The 12296-nt window shown below is 39.0% G+C and overlaps 2 protein-coding genes across 6 annotated transcripts in view; both read left to right on the forward strand.

Annotated features, from left to right (window-relative positions):
• Window positions 1–12296, forward strand: part of phactr3b (phosphatase and actin regulator 3b) — a 49981-nt gene that overhangs the window by 34079 nt on the left and 3606 nt on the right. The gene's annotated exons all lie outside the window — the stretch shown is intronic.
• The window catches only part of LOC103144078 (solute carrier family 41 member 1-like), a 38235-nt gene that overhangs the window by 3621 nt on the left and 22318 nt on the right, over window positions 1–12296 (forward strand). The gene's annotated exons all lie outside the window — the stretch shown is intronic.

The following is a 12296-nucleotide window of genomic DNA, read 5'->3' on the forward strand; positions in this document are numbered from 1 at the left end:
TCCATCCATCCATCCATCCATCCATCCATCCATCCATCCATCCATCCATCCATCCATCCATCCATCCATCCATCCATCCATCCATCCATTTTCTATACACCCTTGTCCCTAGTGGGTCGGGAGGGTTGCTGGTGCCTATCTCCAGCTAACGTTCCGGGCGAGAGGCGGGGTCACCCTGGACAGGTCGCCAGTCTGTCGCAGGTACTCAAATCTTCATAAACCAAAAGTTGTCAAATGCTACAAATCTCTGTAGGTCCAGGCTGTGTGGAAACAAAAATCTCTGCTTCTCAAAGACAAGTCTTCTTTTCAAAATCTGTTCATATGATTTTTTTTTATTTATAATTGGGCTGCACCTTACTGAAATTTAATCATTGACCTTCTAATGTGCTAATGTGTCCCTTGTCTTTACTCTGAGCGATTCCAAATCCAGCGTGATCCATACCGAACAGAGGATAAAAATAAAGAGTAACTTTGCTGTAATCCTTTGAGCTTTGTTATTGTCAGCAAATGATGGTAGAAATGTCAGAGAAAATACTATTTCCTTTTAAATAGCTTCTTTGTCCCTTTAGACACCTCACTGTTACTGCAAATAGCTAACTGAAGAGCAACTAAACACCAAATCAACTTTTGTTGCAGATAAACTGTCCAGATTTGTCTTAAGGTTGCTATCATTATTTTTCTGTTTAAATTGTGATATTTTCATGAAAACGTGTTTAATTCTGCGATATTTGGTCTAAATCCGTTCTGTCTTGGTGGCTACTACAGTTGGGTTTTCAGATCGGTTACAGCAGTACAACTAGGTTGATGTCTACGTAACGTTGGGGTGTAAAACCATCTCACTGTTCAGTTGAAAGAATTGTGAGTGTGGGGACCGATAACGATGTTACCAAGTGTTTTTCATTCAGTAACAATGTCCCATTGAAGAGTGCGAGGTTCTCATGTAGCTATGTAGTAAAAGATGCAATTTTTAGTTTTTGACCAACTGGTTATCGGTCAGGCCAACAAAGTTAAAGATCACTCTGTTCTGATCCCAGGTTGTTTTCTCAGCATATCTTCAGGATATTAAGTGCTTAGAATTCTTTTAATTGCTCCACTGTCTTGTCAACAAACCTCTTTGAATTTTTATTGGATATTATTGGAATGGCACTTTGAAATTGACAGTGCAGGAGAAGCAACATTTGCTCTTGGGCAGCTTGAGAAGCAGAAGTTGTTCACCAGTGTCCCATGCTGAGTGTTGCTGTGGAACTCACCAGGTGTTGGCCTCTCAGCTCGTAGAGTGACGGACTGCAGGACTGAGGCATTAACATGAACTGAGTCACTACTGAGCATAGCTAAGGTGCGCCATTGTTTTTGGGGGGCGGCGGCGGCCCGCTGACCTCTACGGTCTGCCAGAGGATATTATGAGTCCCTCCTGGTAGCTGCTCTCTAAACATCCATTCTGTCCCAGCGGTTGTGTTGCCTCTGCATGAATTATACTGATTGTGTCACGCTGACAGAACACAGCAGAGCCATGTTTGTGGAGGTGGATGGAACTAATTGTCCTGTTTTAGGTTCAAGTAGCTGCGCTGCTGTCTGTGCAGCTTCAGGAACAGAACAGCCTAAATCACAGCCAAACAGCAATCCGCTGTGAGCACACCGAATGGAAAGCAGGGTATCAAGGCATTCGTCTCATTTAGCATTTAGCTTGACGTTATTCGCAGTGTTTCCATTACAAATGTGCATAAAACTTTGTTGATATTCCACTAATGTCGAAAAACACAATTTTGCAATTGTGGTGTTAAGAAACACAGTCTTCCCAAAATGCACTTTGATTTCTATACATGAGCAGAACTTTAAATTCTTCTACCAAACTTATGATAGACCTGTTATCCTTCAGAGGATGTTCCCTGATGATTCAGAGCTTTGCCATAAATGCAAAATACATAGGGGCACATTTAATTGGTTCATCTGATGATGATACAAGAGATCGTTGGTAAGCAGTTCCTGCTGATCCCCTCCTTCTTTCTTTTTAATCCTGCTCCAGACATTCTACTTAATGCAGATACTAAATTTTTTCTTGTAATTCTCTTATTTCTGTCCAAGAAATGTTTACTACTGAGATGGTCAGTACCACAGGCCGCTATAGTTGATACGTGGATATCACAAATCTCAGATTTTATCCCAGTTGAAAAACTGACTCACGATCTTCATCAAATGTCAGACAAATTCTGGGGGATCTGGAACCCACTGCAATCTTACTTACATAGACTTTGATATCAACTGGAAATGAGGACTGACCATTCCACCCTTTTTAATTTTTTCTTTTCTTTTTTTTTTTTTACATTCAATGCGTCACTCACTTTGCTGCCCTTTGACAGTTTAATGACTAAAAACACATAACAAATTTATCACAATAAATGATATGCAATATGATAAATTCCCACCCTTATATTCTGTATTAGAATATGGGACAATCAAGCAGCATTGTCCCATGCATCTTGGGACAATGCAGCATGGGAATGCAGCAAGTAAAAAGCTTCTCAGGAAGCTTTTTACTTCCTGAAAAAGTAAAAAGCTTTCTCAGGAAACCCAGCTGACTGCATCATGTTGACTTTGCATCATTCCCTCAGCTGTATCATAGCTTTGAGACATTATATATTTGAGTGAATCCATCAATGAATGCATGCATTTAGTTTTTAATATTAAAGATGATGCCCAGCTGACATATATTCCTGTTGTGAAGTCCAGTTGAGCAGCTGACACATTGCTCTGGCCTACGTTGCCTCAGTGTGCTGCTCTGCAGCAGAATGCAGAGCAGTAGGCGAGCCCTGCTACAGCAGAAGGGAACCCTCTCCTTCTAAATTTAGCAGTGCAAATGGTGCATCAGCACCCATAATCAATGGCCTGTTTACGTCACAGCTGAGCTCGCCCCGTTCTGTCTGCAGGATTCCTCTGTGGAGCTGGCTTCAGCTTTACTGCATTGCTATAACCCCCCCTCCCCCCCATTTACTTTATAGGCTCTTGTGCGAGAACTCGTGTTTGTGAACTCAGCTAAAGGCATTGTTATATAAGTGTGAAATCGCCATGGCAGCAGAGACGTTCTGCAACCCAACTGGAAGTGGTTATGAGGCTAAAGATCGTCCATCTAATGAGCGATTAAAAAAAAAAAATCCCTGATTGTTCTGCTTAGAAGAGTTGATTCTTTTCACTTTGCTACCTTCTATATGGTTTTTTTGAAGAACAATTTTATTTAGAGAGACTTCAGTATCCATTTTATTTGTTGTTTTAGGGGTTTATTCAATTTTGGATATTGTTACCTTCCTAAAATAATGGCTGAAATCATTTTTGCCAAAAGAAATTTTAGCAAAAGAAAAACAAAAAACCTAAATCACTGCCAAAAAAAAAAAAAGATGTACATCATTATTTTAGGAAGGTGACAATATTTAAAATGTCTTCCAGTTCTAGTGTTAAATGTTCGTTATAATTTGAAGTTTATTGAAGTTAGAGAGGGTGTACTTGCATTATTATACCATTGCCATTTTATTACTTGGTCAGATTATCATCCAGCAACATTTGTTACTATGACTGGCTTAAGGGTGGATGATTGAAACCACTTTGTCTGGCAGATAAGATGACTTTGTTCATCTCATCTGCTAATGATGATAATAATGATGTTCAGGTATCGTTCCAACTTGTACACCCAGTTCTTACTTTTACAAGTGATAACTTTTTTTATGTAGTAAAATCATTACACAATAGGAATTGAAAAGTACTTTACTGACCAGTCAGTATTTTACTGACCCCAACTTCTAAGAAAAAAATTTTCAACCTATTTTCAGAAGTGAAGAAGCCTTTTGGACAAAAGGTAAAATACATCTCTAGAAATGTTTCTAGAGATTAAATTTTATATTTTGTAGATTTGTTTTAAATAAGGATGTGTGGAAGTAGGCTGTGAAGTAATCACCCTCCGCTAGCGGGTCATTAGCCTCTAGAGGCTAAGAATTGCCATTAGCTCTGCAGAATATATGTTGAATAAGTTGTTTCTGTATGTTTCCAGTAGGGCTGAAACAATGATTTGTGATGAATGAATGAATGAAATAATTGTCAACTAATTCAGGAATCGATTAATCGCTAACTGGACTATGCAGACTCTAAAAAAGGCAATTTACTGAAGAAAAGAAGAAAATATAAATCTATAAGACCTGATAATGTTATTGCAATGTTTACCAGTTATATTGTCATTTCATTATATTGTGCAGATCTAATGATCTTATTGAGAAAGAGCAATGTACGACTAAAATACAAAATGAAAAACAAATGAATTTGAGACTCTTGCTCAAGCATCCATGCAAGCCTCTAGCCAGAACTGTATCCTACTGAGACAATAGTGATTATATATGAAGTATAAAAAAGACATTTAAGTAGCAGTGACAATGACTATGTCAGGTACCCGGTAAGCCTGTAAAGGACCCAATAATTGGATATTTGTGGCCCAGGGACTTATTTCTGCTGACAACAGAAGTTGGCTGTGTGAAGCAGCTGTCCAGGGCTGCTATAAATAACTCTGAAACCCTCAGCCCACACAACAGCTGACTAAAGATGGATGGCTGTATCAGCACTGAGGAATCCCAATGCCAGAAGCTGAACCAGAGCTGGGTTTTGCTCTCCCCTCAGTGTTCAAGCACATTGTGCTCAGACAGTAATACACAAAGATCAAGTATTTCAACTCAAGCAATTTAAACATATTTTGATCATTTACAGTATCATTTTGATCAAGTGTATTTACCACTATGGCAGTTTCTAGGCAACTAAGTTTGTCACATGTTGACAAGCTGCTGTATTTCAGAGTTTCGTAATCTGTTTCACCCCAGATGAAATATTAATTCCTGCTCTGCAGAGGTCACCCTCCCTCTTACTTATCCTATTCTCTGGGTAAAAGTAAGGCGGTTTAAAAAGTTCTCATTCCCACAAAATCCCAAATGCCTGAGTGCTCTGCTTTCATAACTATAAGGTGAATGTACATAGCAACATCCAGGCTCAAAACATTTATTATGAAACATACAAAGTGTTACTGAAGGGACAATCGGGTGCTGTGCAAGGCAAAAAGAAAAAGTACTTTGTAATAGAGATGCTGGTTTCCTTTTTGTCTTTTTGGCTTGTGGAAGTTTTTTTTTTTTTTCAACTGCAGTGCATTTTCTGATCAAGACTGCAGATAATGTTATCAACAGTCCTTTGTTCAAAGTTACTAAAAAACATAAACTTGTGCTTACAGAAGTTGCGTGTTGGTGAGTGGGATTGATCATAGAGTGCAAAGTTATTCATTTTTATGAAAAATCTGAAAAGTGTGACATACATTTATTTTTAGCCTGCTTTACTCGGATACCCCTAAAAATCATTAAGTGCAACCAGTTGGAGGGTTGTTTTTGTTATCCACATTACATATTATGCCAGAGTTAGCCACTTTGGCTAGTTTTCATCTGCAGTCCCACAAGATACAATCAATATAAATACAATAAACACAGCACGTCGACTATTCAGCTTCAGATGAAGAATGGGAGAACCTTAACGCTGCTTATCACATGATCCACACTCGACACAGTGATACCCAGGGCCAATATCATGCTGTGGGGAATGCAGTTGTTTAGCAGAGGCAATGAGGCTGGTCAGAGTTGAGGTTGGATTAACCTAAACCCAGAAAATCCTAAAAGAAAACTTGTCAAGGGACACAAAACTACAAGCCTATCCACTCCAACAAAACAACAAACCTAAACGTAAATCCAGAGCTGCATTGGAGTACTTTAGGTCAAAGCATATTCAGGTGTTAGAATGGCACAGTCCAAGTTCAGAGCTAAATTCACCTTAGTAACCGTGGCAAGATTTTGAAATGGACTTCCCCCAATTATTTCTATCTAATTTCACTGATCTTGAGCTTGTTACAAAGATGGATGGGCAAAATTGTTAGGATGTGTGCAAAAAGTTTGATAGTGTTGATTGCAGAAAGAGGTTGCACAAAGGGGGGCTAAAAAACGTCAGTAAAGTTTAGTTCTGGTGTGACAAAAGATGAAAGGGAATTAATAGTTTTGAAAGTCAGATCCTTTTAGCATTTCAGTCTACTGTCTATGTTGCTAATGGTAGCAGTTGCTAAAAAGGTCTATGCCTCCAAGTTGCCTGAAAGTTCCATAACCTTTCTACCTATGCCAGATATACATTACATCATACATGTTTCGTAATCATGACGACTGTGGTGTCACCAGAGACCGTTTTCCAGTTCCAATGGTCCTGTTATGGTGAGCAACATCACAACTGGGCGTCATTCCAATTTCAGTGTTGGAGTTGGCAGATACTGTACTGTGGAGCGGTTGGAGGGAGGCGAGCGCCCGATGAGACAGCCTGTACATACATGGCCTGAAGTAAAATCCTCAAATTATATGTTGCCACCATCCCTGTCCCAGAAATAGCAATTAGAATTGTACAATGTCTTTTATTCGAGGGATCTCACTGAAAGAACCCTCTAATTGAAATGTCAGAAGTCTCTCAGCCTTGGCGCCCACTCAGAGCATTGTTTGTTTCCCTCTGCTTCCCAACCATTCCCAAATAAGGGTTAACCAGCAGCAGTCATGGATGTAACCCATGACTAGAGTGCTATAAATGAACAGATACTGTATGTTGGAAGTATTTTCGTCATAAAAGATTTACAGTTTGGTACAAACCATTACTGGTCAGCTCCTTTTTACTATTCGCTAAAGAAATATAATTGGATTAAGATTAAGATTCAAACAGGTACAGTCATTAGTCAATCAGTCAAATGAGTTATTTGCATAGCACATTTAAGCAGCAAGGCAGTTCAGAGTGCTTTACATCATAAACATGTTCTGGTGCGGTCAACAGTTGTGAAAAGCAGTAACTTACTTGGCATTTTGTCAAGTAACATGCTTAAAATGATCAATTCACATCAAATATGTTGGTTAAATGTTCCATTTATTGCGGTTAAGAAGCAGCTCTAGATGATTGAAAGGAACTCAGTGTTTCAGTTGATTTGCAGGGGTTTTGTTATGGGGTAACGGAGGACGGGGGCTAGAGGAGTAAACTAGCCATCAGAAGATCAGAAGGTTGAAGCCAGCATCCCACCGCCCCACGGCGACATGCCCATGGGCAAGGCACCAAACCCCAAAACCCCAAACGACCTACCGATCGGTGTATAAATGTATAAACATGTGAGAATGTGAAAGGGTGAATGTGGCTCCAGTCTAAAGCGCTTTGAGTGGTCAAAATGACTGGGAAAGCGCTATATAAGTTCAGTCCATTTACCGTATGTGTTAGCCTCAATTTACATACACACATTAGTGCTACCCATTATATCTCGTGATAATAACCTCCTTATGTTTCATTGTAAATTGTATTGTATTTTGTTTGTATTTTACTTTGTTTTAACGCCTCATTTAACTTGTTCCATAATTTTACACCACATTCATTGGGTCCACTGAGCAGGATGCTTATCACTCTTGGATTACATATTTCCTGAATGTACCTTCAACTTCACATGCTGGCGTATGGTAAACCCATGAATAATCTTCTGATTTCAAAATTGTGGTAGTACTTTAATGTTGGGATGAAGAAAAAGCAATATGACATGTCCATTGGCCTTTGGCTGTCAGTTAAGCATTGTGACCAAAAATAAAAGGGAACCAAAAGGCTAGGAAGTGAATGTGCACGTTCTTACTGAACTTAGTGTTTACCTTTTAGCACTAATGCTTTTCAAAAAACTAGAGATAAGTAATACCTGAGAATATCTCCTAAAGTTTGGTTTTGTGTGTAAGTATCAGAAATGGCAACTTAAGTTTGAGACTGTAGCTCGAATTGCACTTAATTAGGAGAAATAAGACTTCAGACTTCAACCCTAAAGACTTGAGACTTGGACTCCTTGTCAGAGACTTGAGTCCTATTAACATATATTAACAGACTGCAGCTGCTGCGCCTGTCTTACTGTCAAAAGATAATTTTGATCATTAGAGTTGGTGGTGTTAATGGCTCATAATAATATCTTCATGTTAGCTTAATAATAGTGACCACATGGATGTCTCTCCAAATGAACACCATATTAAATTACTGGATTGTTTAGAAAATAAAAAATATATAATTTACCTCCTAAACTCTTGTTTTTAAGCTAGCAGCAACGTTACAAGGAAAATTGTACTTCCGGTTTCCTACTTTCAGAAGATCACCACTCTTCCCATTGCTTACTACACCATACCTTGATCATTGTGCAGTAGTTTATCTATCGTTGTTTAAAAGCTTTAAATGTGGATTTATGACACGGTTTCTGAATATTATTTTAAAACTTTAAGCTAAGCATGAGCAGAAAAAATGCCTCCAAACACTATTTAGTTCAATATATGATTAACTGGACAATGTGAAGGCATTGATGAACAATGACAAAATAGCACTTTGATTTATCCATAAATCCAACATTAACAGGTTCTCATCTCTTTCTATTATTTTTCTTAGGCATAAGTGTCTATTTATCCTTCTTATAAGGTAAATACTACTTTTCAAAATAATATATCAGTTTTTTGGATGGTGAATTAAATTTTAAATAATGAAAAGGTTATCCTTCATATTACATAAAGATTTAAAGATATAATTACTAAATGTTCATGTCATAATTTGTGCCTAAGGACAAATAGTTCAGATTTAGAATCATAACCTACAGCAATGCAAGGCTAGGAGATATAAGACCAAACATCTTCACATGTAAAACATGTACTATCAGAACGTGTTCTAAGCTTTCTCTTTAAGGCTGTGCCATATTGGATTTGGACATCTAACCAAAACCACCTGAAGTATTTTCTGTATTGAGAACCTATACCTCAGAAACAGCCACCTAAAGACTGGCTAATCTTGCATCAGCCTCCTGTGGTGTCAGAAGCCAGACCCTGCTGTTTGAGGTCGCCACCTCCACACTGTGCTCCCTGTGGGAGGGTTAACATCCAGACATGATCTCTCAGTTGACCTGCAGACCTACTGCAAAGGCCAAAACCTTGGACACAAACTGGTTAGATAAGACATTGATTCAGAGTTTCATGTCGATAAGCCTTTGAAAAGGTTATAAAATGTAGATGCAAGAATCAAGACTGTTTTTGTATCTTGACATTTATGAGTAAAGTAAGGAAGAAAGAAAGGCACACCACATTTCCTGACCTATGGTCTCACATGAATGTGACCCAGTAATAAAGGAGTACAACTGAGCAGAATTTCCTAAATAAGCAGCATCTGGTTGACTGTTTGAGAAGTTTAGTTCCAGTGAATGCAATCCTTGGCACAACTCCCTCTAACTACTGTCCCATCCCCCCGGGCCATCCTGGACTCACTCTGAATCCACATCCGGCTGCGACACTGTCGTCCTCAGACTCTGTCACTGTAGAGATGGGAGTGAGAGATTAGGACACGTCTCGGTGAGCACGAACAGGCCAGCGGTGTTCAACTCATCCCATTCTCCTCCAGTTTTGATGAGCTGACATTCCCATCAGCCCTACTCTCGCAAACAGCTCATCGCTTTGACATGCTGGTGAGTTCTCCAACCGGCGAGAAACTTTTACCTCCAGCCAAGCAGAGTGGGTGAGGACTCGTGAGGCACAGATCGATGCAGGAGGCTGTGACTAATGCCCATTTGTTGGCCAACTTGAAATCTTACTAACTCACACTTGCCATTGTGATGTTATTGTTAGATGCTTTTAAAGCACAGCAGTAATATTTCCTAATGTAGCATACTTCTGATCCAGCTTTTCTGACCGCAACTGATTTTGATTCTCTCCGTCAACTGAGGCAAATCTTATTGACCTGAAATGTTTTCAGGCTGTAGCTCTGCTTCATTTAGCACACTGACTCGCTTTGAGTATTGCCATGTCTGTGGTCTTGTTTATTAAGCCACAAGTAATCCCAGTCACAGCTGAAGCCATCACAGGGCAGGGAGATTATTTTAGACATGCACTCTAGATGCCTTCCACTCTTTCATTGCTCACAAGGCTTTGGACCAAATGTTGCAGACCTTACTTTGTTGTCTTTTTCATAGTCTGAACTCACGTTTCAGTAAGTGAACATGAATTAAGTTACTAGGTATATTTTCATCCAATTGGCATGCAAATTTTAAGAGAACCTTTGAAATGTCACACATAAAGGAAAATTAGAATCAAACAGAATTGCATAGGAAACCAACTGCCATGGCAAGAGTTAAAGGAGTAACATCTAGGCATCCCTCACCCCAACGACACTACCCAGATCCATGTGTCACAACCTTTGGTAAGGATTATCATAAAAAAATAGGAAATAGTTTATTTGTCTTAAATCTGCGAACTCTGGTGATATTTTAGATGTATAAGAATTTTTTTCAAGAGATAAGCATATGTAAAAAAAAAAAAAAAGAAAAGAAAAAACGATGAGAAATGCTGGAACATTGTGCAGACCACAAAACACGATTGACTTTGTTTTTTGAGAACACTAGAGTTAAATATTCATGGCCAGATCTAATTAGTGACTGTTGAGTGGGCTCTGTTCTCCTGGCTTCAGACTCATCAGCATTCAATCCCATAATGTGGCAATAAAAGCTGAAAACACCAACAATGTGGTAGTAATGCTGAACTCAATGAAACATTATATTAAAAAAACTGCATGTGTAATGTGTTGTAGTCAATAAACACACACCACACATGCACTAACGTGCAGGAATATACCCACTTAAACACACCAACTTCTCCATATTTCTGATTAATAAAACCAAATTGGTGGTTTCAGAGAGTGGGAAGTTCTATCAAGGGTCATTTTGCCAAGTTGTGAATACAGATAGATATAAAAAAATCAGCCTCAGTGTAGAGTGAAAGATGGGAGAATATCCTTCTGAGTGTGGCACTGTGTTCCCAGGTAACATAGCATGACATTTTTCAGCCTGCACCTTCAGCTTCTTTCATTGTTTCCTCTCGTTGCTCCATCTCAGCTCGGTTTATTACACTATGTTCTAACTCCCTTCTTCTGAATTAGGAAAGTGGATCCTAATAAGAGTTTTTTTCCCGTTTTATCAATTGAGTCATGACTTGTTGTCTTTATTTAACGCCTGTTATCTCACAGAAGTTTGCCCAAACTCCTATATGCTGTCCAGCAGCATATTAGTACATCCAAACTTGTCCAGTACAGGAAGAGCCGCTGTTTTACATCCACTCAATCGGCTGCCCCTTTCAGACATTGAGTAACATTGATCAAACCTGAATTGGAACATCTTACACTGAAGAGAGATTCTTCAAACAATTTCAGGTGTTTGAAATCTTTGTTTTATTAATCTGAAAATGGGGAATTCTTAATGTCATTTATTGTATTTAGACTATTTTGAAATAGACAAACAAAAAAAAGCAATAGATGGAGTTGCTAAACGTAGTAATCCACAATTACTGTGGATTACTCCACAGTAATTGCAAATAAGTGTTGGCTACCACACCCAAGGGAATTCAGACTCTTGTATTTGGTCCCACGGTGCTGGAATGACTTAGTGGCACCAGAACTGGGTTACTCTGTCTTTCTTCAGGGAACTGTAAAAGATTTTTAGGGAGCAACTCATACCCTAGCACCTACTTCTCTACCCCCGTCCAAAACATATTTTTTCTGCACTTCCATCCATGTCTGCATTTTATTTCTACACTGAACATGACTAGTGGTCTTCCTTCTAATCTGCTTAGATATAAACTGCATAAATCAAAAAATTTTGGTTATTTTGGACAGGCCAAATGCATAAACATGACCACATAAGCAGGAGCAGAATACAATATTAGTTACATCATAAACATGTCTGACATGTTTATGATGTAACTAATATTTAGTTATAATATTGACTAAATTATAAGTTATAAGTTTTTTATTATAAGTTTTATTTAATCTGTGAAATGGGTTTTTTCCTATGTCTTGTTTTGCTGGTTTCCTGTCTAATATTTTGTGTAAAAGGACGCTGACAATTTTATAACAAACACAATGTGTACTCCTGTGTGTGTGTGTGTGTGTGTGGGAGGGGGAATCTCCTCCTCCGACCCACCCTTCACATTCGCACTGAGCATGTAGTGAAAACCAGGCAGCGAAGCAGCGCAGCATCCCAGTCATTCAGTCGGTCTACTCGGCACCGCCACTCCTCCGCTGCTGCTTGGAATACTCAGCCTGTTCTGCTTTCTTTGGAAAAGGGTCGCTTTTACTTTCTCGGCAAGGAAAGGTGCTGTCTAACGCGCAGCCGGACTTTTTCTTCCCGATGTGGAGTTTAAAATGCTGGAGTAGAGAAAGTAGCCGCG

Source organism: Poecilia formosa, unplaced genomic scaffold (assembly GCF_000485575.1).
Source record: "Poecilia formosa unplaced genomic scaffold, Poecilia_formosa-5.1.2 Scaffold121, whole genome shotgun sequence".
NCBI lineage: Eukaryota > Metazoa > Chordata > Actinopteri > Cyprinodontiformes > Poeciliidae > Poecilia > Poecilia formosa.